Raw genomic sequence first — 9,626 nt, forward strand, 5'->3', positions numbered from 1 at the left:
TGACATAATTTAGATAAAGGAAAATACTTAAATAAAGTGTGTTAGTATTTTGTTTTATATTATAGAAACAAATTTGATGTAAAGTTTATATAATTGAAGTTGCATAAAATTACTCTGCTTGCTACAGTATGCTTGCAGATATCCAAACTGTCGAAACGCAATCTCTGCAATATACAATTGTTGTATGCATATATGTATGCAAAACATATAATGGTGCAAGTTGGGAAAAAAATGCTTTACGATTTAGAACAGATACATTAGAAGCAATTGTACTAAGCATTTAACGAATAAAATTCATTTATATATTATTTATTTGCCCAATATTTCTGTTATTAAATTACGTAATTTTTCCTTAACAGACACCTATTGTAATGAAATAACATACAGTGCACAAGATAGTTAATCAATATATATTATAGAGAAACAATAGAAAATCCGGGTACTAATTTTAGATATTTTTTTAAAGGATGAATGTTGTTTGTGTATATATTTCCTATCGATATGTACAAATAAAACTTGTATATATATTTAGGACATTCAGGACTGCCGCGCAAGACTGCACGCGCCAATCAGGCGCGAGAACGGACGCGGACGCGCGAAGACTCCCAATCAGGAGCGAGGACTGCCGTGCGTGCGCGAAGACGTCCAATCAGGCGCGAGAACTGCCGCGCACGCCGCCAAGACTCCCAATCAGGCGCGAGGACTGCCGCGGACGCGCGAAGACTGCCAATCAGGAGCGAGGACTGCCGCGCACGCCGCCAAGACTCCCAATCAGGCGCGAGGACTGCCGAACATGCGCGAAATTGCAAATTTGAAGGTTTAAAGGTTTAAAATTTCGTTGGCGCTAAAATGTAGCGTCAGCCATTGGTTGAACAATGAAGCAACTACTTACTTCTTTGTTCAACCAATGGTTGACGCTGCCTTTTAGCGACAATGAAATTATCTTCCTTTATTCCTCCATTGTCCTCCAGACGGTCCTTTTATGTAATAAATATAATGCTCCATCTGTATACGTAATACGTCTATGCTCCGAGATGTAGGAATTACCTGGTCTGAAGTACTGTCGATCTTGTCGACGTTTGTGGTTTAATTAATCGATTCAATGATTATTGTATATAAATCATCGAATATCTTACTTATATTTTGATCTGTCGAAAAAATTATTACATTGACATTATAGATCAATATATATAATTGCAAATTTATAATTTAATATTGCTAGTCAAATGCCTAATGTCATAATGTCTAAGAATGTATATTATATATATTGATGTATATGATAATGTTAAAAATTAAAAATAAATTGCCATCAGTATTAAATAATTAAATAAAAATGGAGGAGAGAGCAATGCTATGGATGCTTTCTCTTGTTATGTTTGTTGGATCTTGTCTTGGAGCTGGATCACTGCCATTAAGTTAAATAAATTTATCAGAAGAAGTAAGATATAGAAGTGAAGAAGAATATTTTATGTAATATAAAATTATGTATGTATATAACAGGTGTATATCAGAATTCATTGTATCTTGTAATTTACGTGCAATATGTTTTCCATAGGACAAGTTACAATTAGTTTCAATATTAGGAGCAGGACTCCTTGTTGGTTACTGCGCTAGCGATTATACCTGACTGTACCTGAGGGTGTAAGAGCATTATTTACTGTGGATGGTATTACTAATGAAAAAGGTTCATATAGTAGTATAGTGCAATTGCATGTTTACTGATTACCATATATTTCATGAAATTAACATCTGATTAATGGTATTCCTGTTCTTTTTTCTTTTTTTACAGGCAATTTACATACTTTAACTTGGAATTAGTTTAGTACTTGGTTTATGCTTTTAATTGATCAATGTTCAGCCAGAAAAAGTGGAGGAAGACAAGAAAAGTATTACAGCAACTTTAGGTCTTATAGTAGATGCTGCTAGTTGATTGGCGGTGTTGCATTGGGAGCTGCTGCTACTACATCTCAAGCTGATGTCGAAGTGTCTTAGTTTTTCTTCGCAATAATGTTACACAAGGTAAGAAGGTTATATACAATGTTTCAGAAATGAATTAACAAGCGCTTATAAAATATGTAAGTTAATATAATTAGCTTATCAATTTTTTTTATCGCTGAACATTAAATTATATTTTATAGGCGCCAGATGCATTTGGACTTGTGTCAATTTCTTCTTCATGAAGGTGTAGATAGAAAGTAAGAAAATAAGCAGACACTTATTAATTTTCTCTCTTGCGGCACCGTGTCTTGCACTTGTGACATATTTTGGAATTGGAAAAGTAATGTGAGTGAGTAATGTAAGCTATGTTTGCCATAATAACTCTTTATATATATTCTAAAGATATTTCTACACAAAGTTTATGTAACAATATTCTATGGAAATATTACATTAGTATAGTAAATCTTATATTTGGATGAGGGCACTTTTACGAATTACATCCTTTTCCTGTCACTTAAAAAGAAGAAAACTTTAAGAACTTCCAATTTATTTCAAATAAATAATAATTATAATTAATTAATAACAAATAAATTAAAGTTTTTATTAAAATAAATTTGTTTAAATGAGTACAGAATACATGAGAATACTAATATTAACGTAAAATTAATATGTATGGTCATATTGCTCATAATCTCATCTAAATTTAATTTAAATATTTGCAATTTTGGTAATAATACAAATGAAACTTGTATCAAGTAATATGAATATAATTTTGAATTTATTTTTAAGCTAAAAATCTTGGACCTTACTTTGTATCTAAAACATCCAACAATTTAGAGGGACTTTCTATTAAAGGACTTTAATTCTCTATATATATATATATCTACTGACAATTTCGAAATTAAAAATAAATAATATTTAATGTTTATTAAAGGCTATTCAGTATTTTCCTTTCTATAATATATCTAAAATCATTGAAATAGATGATCTGCTGATATTTTTAACTAAAATAGATTGAAACTGATTGGAGAACCTACTTGTTTTAAAAACTCTTCAAAATAATCGTTTTACAGTACATTTTTCAAGATTACTTATTAATTAATATTATAATATTGTTACATTACGTTAGATAAAGATTTCATTATCTTGCCTACATATTTTTTCTTCCTATTATACAAATTAATATTTTAATTTTGTTAAAGAGTATATGGAATGTATCGCAAGATGTGTACACATACAGTTACACCCATATGCGCACTATACTTGTTTCTTTTGCTGTATACATATGCGTATTGTTTAATAGAAACATTTATTATCTGAAAGGAAAAAATGTTCCTGCTGATGCACAAAAGCGTAACGTCATATACTGATATATCTAAACACTTATGATACTTGCCCTACAGAATGACATAATTTAGATAAAGGAAAATACTTAAATAAAGTGTGTTAGTATTTTGTTTTATATTATAGAAACAAATTTGATGTAAAGTTTATATAATTGAAGTTGCATAAAATTACTCTGCTTGCTACAGTATGCTTGCAGATATCCAAACTGTCGAAACGCAATCTCTGCAATATACAATTGTTGTATGCATATATGTATGCAAAATGCATATAATGGTGCAAGTTGGGAAAAAAATGCTTTACGATTTAGAACAGATACATTAGAAGCAATTGTACTAAGCATTTAACGAATAAAATTCATTTATATATTATTTATTTGCCCAATATTTCTGTTATTAAATTACGTAATTTTTCCTTAACAGACACCTATTGTAATGAAATAACATACAGTGCACAAGATAGTTAATCAATATATATTATAGAGAAACAATAGAAAATCCGGGTACTAATTTTAGATATTTTTTTAAAGGATGAATGTTGTTTGTGTATATATTTCCTATCGATATGTACAAATAAAACTTGTATATATATTTAGGACATTCAGGACTGCCGCGCAAGACTGCACGCGCCAATCAGGCGCGAGAACGGACGCGGACGCGCGAAGACTCCCAATCAGGAGCGAGGACTGCCGTGCGTGCGCGAAGACGTCCAATCAGGCGCGAGAACTGCCGCGCACGCCGCCAAGACTCCCAATCAGGCGCGAGGACTGCCGCGGACGCGCGAAGACTGCCAATCAGGAGCGAGGACTGCCGCGCACGCCGCCAAGACTCCAATCAGGCGCGAGGACTGCCGAACATGCGCGAAATTGCAAATTTGAAGGTTTAAAGGTTTAAAATTTCGTTGGCGCTAAAATGTAGCGTCAGCCATTGGTTGAACAATGAAGCAACTACTTACTTCTTTGTTCAACCAATGGTTGACGCTGCCTTTTAGCGACAATGAAATTATCTTCCTTTATTCCTCCATTGTCCTCCAGACGGTCCTTTTATGTAATAAATATAATGCTCCATCTGTATACGTAATACGTCTATGCTCCGAGATGTAGGAATTACCTGGTCTGAAGTACTGTCGATCTTGTCGACGTTTGTGGTTTAATTAATCGATTCAATGATTATTGTATATAAATCATCGAATATCTTACTTATATTTTGATCTGTCGAAAAAATTATTACATTGACATTATAGATCAATATATATAATTGCAAATTTATAATTTAATATTGCTAGTCAAATGCCTAATGTCATAATGTCTAAGAATGTATATTATATATATTGATGTATATGATAATGTTAAAAATTAAAAATAAATTGCCATCAGTATTAAATAATTAAATAAAAATGGAGGAGAGAGCAATGCTATGGATGCTTTCTCTTGTTATGTTTGTTGGATCTTGTCTTGGAGCTGGATCACTGCCATTAAGTTAAATAAATTTATCAGAAGAAGTAAGATATAGAAGTGAAGAAGAATATTTTATGTAATATACAATTATGTATGTATATAATAGGTGTATATCAGAATTCATTGTATCTTGTAATTTACGTGCAATATGTTTTCCATAGGACAAGTTACAATTAGTTTCAATATTAGGAGCAGGACTCCTTGTTGGTTACTGCGCTAGCGATTATACCTGACTGTACCTGAGGGTGTAAGAGCATTATTTACTGTGGATGGTATTACTAATGAAAAAGGTTCATATAGTAGTATAGTGCAATTGCATGTTTACTGATTACCATATTTCATGAAATTAACATCTGATTAATAGTATTCCTGTTCTTTTTTCTTTTTTTACAGGCAATTTACATACTTTAACTTGGAATTAGTTTAGTACTTGGTTTATGCTTTTAATTGATCAATGTTCAGCCAGAAAAAGTGGAGGAAGACAAGAAAAGTATTACAGCAACTTTAGGTCTTATAGTAGATGCTGCTAGTTGATTGGCGGTGTTGCATTGGGAGCTGCTGCTACTACATCTCAAGCTGATGTCGAAGTGTCTTAGTTTTTCTTCGCAATAATGTTACACAAGGTAAGAAGGTTATATACAATGTTTCAGAAATGAATTAACAAGCGCTTATAAAATATGTAAGTTAATATAATTAGCTTATCAATTTTTTTTATCGCTGAACATTAAATTATATTTTATAGGCGCCAGATGCATTTGGACTTGTGTCAATTTCTTCTTCATGAAGGTGTAGATAGAAAGTAAGAAAATAAGCAGACACTTATTAATTTTCTCTCTTGCGGCACCGTGTCTTGCACTTGTGACATATTTTGGAATTGGAAAAGTAATGTGAGTGAGTAATGTAAGCTATGTTTGCCATAATAACTCTTTATATATATTCTAAAGATATTTCTACACAAAGTTTATGTAACAATATTGTATGGAAATATTACATTAGTATAGTAAATCTTATATTTGGATGAGGGCACTTTTACGAATTACATCCTTTTCCTGTCACTTAAAAAGAAGAAAACTTTAAGATTTCCAATTTATTTCAAATAAATAATAATTATAATTAATTAATAACAAATAAATTAAAGTTTTTATTAAAATAAATTTGTTTAAATGAGTACAGAATATGAGAATACTAATATTAACGTAAAATTAATATGTATGGTCATATTGCTCATAATCTCATCTAAATTTAATTTAAATATTTGCAATTTTGGTAATAATACAAATAAAACTTGCATCAAGTAGTATGAATATAATTTTGAATTTATTTTTAAGCTGAAAATCTTGGACCTTACTTTGTATCATAAAACATCCAACAATTTAGAGCGACTTTCTATTAAAGGACTTTAATTCTCTATATATATATCTACTGACAATTTCGAAATTAAAAATAAATAATATTTAATGTTTATTAAAGGCTATTCAGTATTTTCCTTTCTATAATATATCTAAAATCATTGAAATAGATGATCTGCTGATATTTTTAACTAGAATAGATTGAAACTGATTGGAGAACCTACTTGTTTTAAAAACTCTTCAAAATAATCGTTTTACAGTACATTTTTCAAGATTACTTATTAATTAATATTATAATATTGTTACATTACGTTACATAAAGATTTCATTATCTTGCCTACATATTTTTCTTCCTATTATACAAATTAATATTTTAATTTTGTTAAAGAGTATATGGAATGTATCGCAAGATGTGTACACATACAGTTACACCCATATGCGCACTATACTTGTTTCTTTTGCTGTATACATATGCGTATTGTTTAATAGAAACATTTATTATCTGAAAGGAAAAAATGTTCCTGCTGATGCACAAAAGCGTAACCATATACTGATATATCTAAACATTTATGATACTTGCTCTACAGAATGACATAATTTAGAGCAAATACTTAAATAAATGTGTTAGTATTTTGTTTTATATTTATAGAAACAAATTTGATGTAAAGTTTATATAATGAAGTTGCATAAAATTACTCTTCTTGCTACAGTATGCTTGCAGATATCCAAACTGTCGAAACGCAATCTCTGCAATATACAATTGTTTATATATATGTATGCAAAGCATATAATGGTGCAAGTTTGAAAAAAATGCTTTACGATTTAGAACAGATGCATTAGAAGCAATTGTACTAATTATTTAACGAGTAAAATCATTTATATATTATTTATTTGCCCAATATTTCTGTTATTAAATTACTCCGTAATTTTTCCTTAACAGACACCGATTGTAATGAAATAACATACAGTGCACAAGATAGATTAATCAATATATATTATAGAGAAACAATAGAAAATGCGGGTACTAATTTTAGATATTTTTTTAAAGAATGAATGTTGTTTGTGTATATATTTCCTATCGATATGTACAAATAACACTTGTATACATATTTAGGATATTCAGAACTGCCGCGCAAGACTGCACGCGCCAATCAGGCGCGAGAACGGACGCGGACGCGCGAAGACTCCCAATCAGGAGCGATGACTGCCGTGCGTGCGCGAAGACGTCCAATCAGGCGCGAGAACTGCCGCGCGCGCCGCCAAGACTCCCAATCAGGCGCGAGGCCTGCCGCGGACGCGCGAAGACGTCCAATCAGGCGCGAGAACTGCCGCTCATGCGTGAAAGCTCCCAAACAGGCGCGAGGACTGCCGAACATGCGCGAAATTGCAAATTTAAAGGTTTAAAGGTTTAAATTTCGTTGGCGCTAAAATGCGTAGCGTCAGCCATTGGTTGAACAATGAAGCAACTACTTACTTTGTTCAACCAATGGTTGACTCTACCTTTTAGCGACAATGAAATTGCACCTTTATTCCTCCATTGTAGACGGTCCTTTTATGTAATAAATATAACGCTCTATCTGTATATGTAACATACGTCTATGCTCCTAGATGTAGGAATCACCTGGTCCGAAGATACCTGGTGCTGTCGATCTTGTCGACCTTTGTGGTTAAATTAATCGATTCAATGATTATTGTATATAAATCATCGAATATCTTACTTATATTTTGATCTGTCGAAAAAATTATTACATTGACATCATAGATCAATATATATAATTGCAAATTTATAATTTAATATTGCTAGTCAAATACCTAATGTCATAATGTCTAAGATGTATATTATATATATTGATGTATATAATAATGTTAAAAATTAAAGATAAATTGCCATCAGTATTAAATAATTAAATAAAAATGGAGGAGAGAGCAATGCTATGGATGCTTTCTCTTGTTATGTTTGTTGGATCTTGTCTTGGAGCTGGATCACTGCCATTAAGTTAAATAAATTTATCAGAAGAAGTAAGATACAGAAGTGAAGAAGAATATTTTATGTAATATAAAATTATGTATGTATATAATAGGTGTATATCAGAATTCATTGTATCTTGTAATTTACGTGCAATATGTTTTCCATAGGACAAGTTACAATTAGTTTCAATATTAGGAGCAGGACTCCTTGTTGGTACTGCGCTAGCGATTATACCTGACTATACCTGAGGGTGTAAGAGCATTATTTACTGTGGATGGTATTACTAAACTGGAAAAGGTTCATATAGTATGCAATTGCATGTTTACTTATTGCCATATTTCATGAAATTAACATCTAATTAATAGTATTCCTGTTCTTTTTTCTTTTTTTACAGGCAATTTACATACTTTAATTGGAATTAGTTTAGTACTTGGTTTATGCTTTTAATTGATCAATGTTCAGCCAGAAAAAGTGGAGGAAGACAAGAAAAGTATTACAGCAACTTTAGGTCTTATAGTAGATGCTGCTGGTTGATTGGCGGTGTTGCATTGGGAGCTGCTGCTACTACATCTCAAGCTGATGCTCGAAGTGTCTTAGTTTTTCTTCGCAATAATGTTACACAAAGTAAGAAGGTTATATACAATGTTTCAGAAATGAATTAACAAGCGCTTATAAAATATGTAAGTTAATATAATTAGCTTATCAATTTTTTTTATCGTTGAACATTAAATTATTTTTTATAGGCGCCAGATGCATTTGGACTTGTGTCATTTCTTCTTCATGAAGGTGTAGATAGAAAGTAGTAAGAAAATACTTATATAAGCAGACACTTATTAATTTTCTCTCTTGCGGCACCGTGTCTTGCACTTGTGACATATTTTGGAATTGGAAAAGTGAGTAATGTAAACTATGTTCGCCATAATAATTCTTTATATATATTCTAAAGATATTTCTACACAAAGTTTATGTAACAATATTGTATGGAAATATTACATTAGTATAGTAAATCTTATATTTGAATAAGGGCACTTTTACGAATTACATCCTTTTCCTGTCACTTGAAAAGAAAAAAACTTTAAGATTTCCAATTTATTTCAAATAAATAATAATTATAATTAATTAAACAAATAAATTAAAGTTTTTATTAAAATAAATTTGTTTAAATGAGTACAGAATATGAGAATACTAATATTAACGTAAAATTAATATGTATGGTCATATTGCTCATAATCTCATCTAAATTTAATTTAAATATTTGCAATTTTGGTAATAATACAAATAAAACTTGTATCAAGTAATATGGATATAATTTTGAATTTATTTTTAAGCTAAAAATCTTGGGCCTTACTTTGTATCTAAGACATCCAACAATTTAGAGCGACTTTCTATTAAAGGACTTTAATTCTCTATATATATCTACTGACAATTTCGAAATTAAAAATAAATAATATTTAATGTTTATTAAAGGCTATTCAGTATTTTCCTTTCTATAATATATCTAAAATCATTGAAATAGATGATCTGCTGATATTTTTAACTAAAATAGATTGAAACTGATTGGAGAACCTAC

The 9,626-nt window shown here is 30.8% G+C and overlaps 1 pseudogene; it reads left to right on the forward strand.

Annotated features, from left to right (window-relative positions):
• Positions 1–823: 823 nt before the first annotated feature.
• LOC112638250 lies at positions 824–8,856 on the forward strand (annotated as a pseudogene).
• The last annotated feature ends 770 nt before the right edge of the window (positions 8,857–9,626 follow it).

Source organism: Camponotus floridanus, unplaced genomic scaffold (assembly GCF_003227725.1).
Source record: "Camponotus floridanus strain SB8 unplaced genomic scaffold, Cflo_v7.5 scaffold272, whole genome shotgun sequence".
Taxonomy (NCBI): Eukaryota; Metazoa; Arthropoda; class Insecta; order Hymenoptera; family Formicidae; genus Camponotus; species Camponotus floridanus.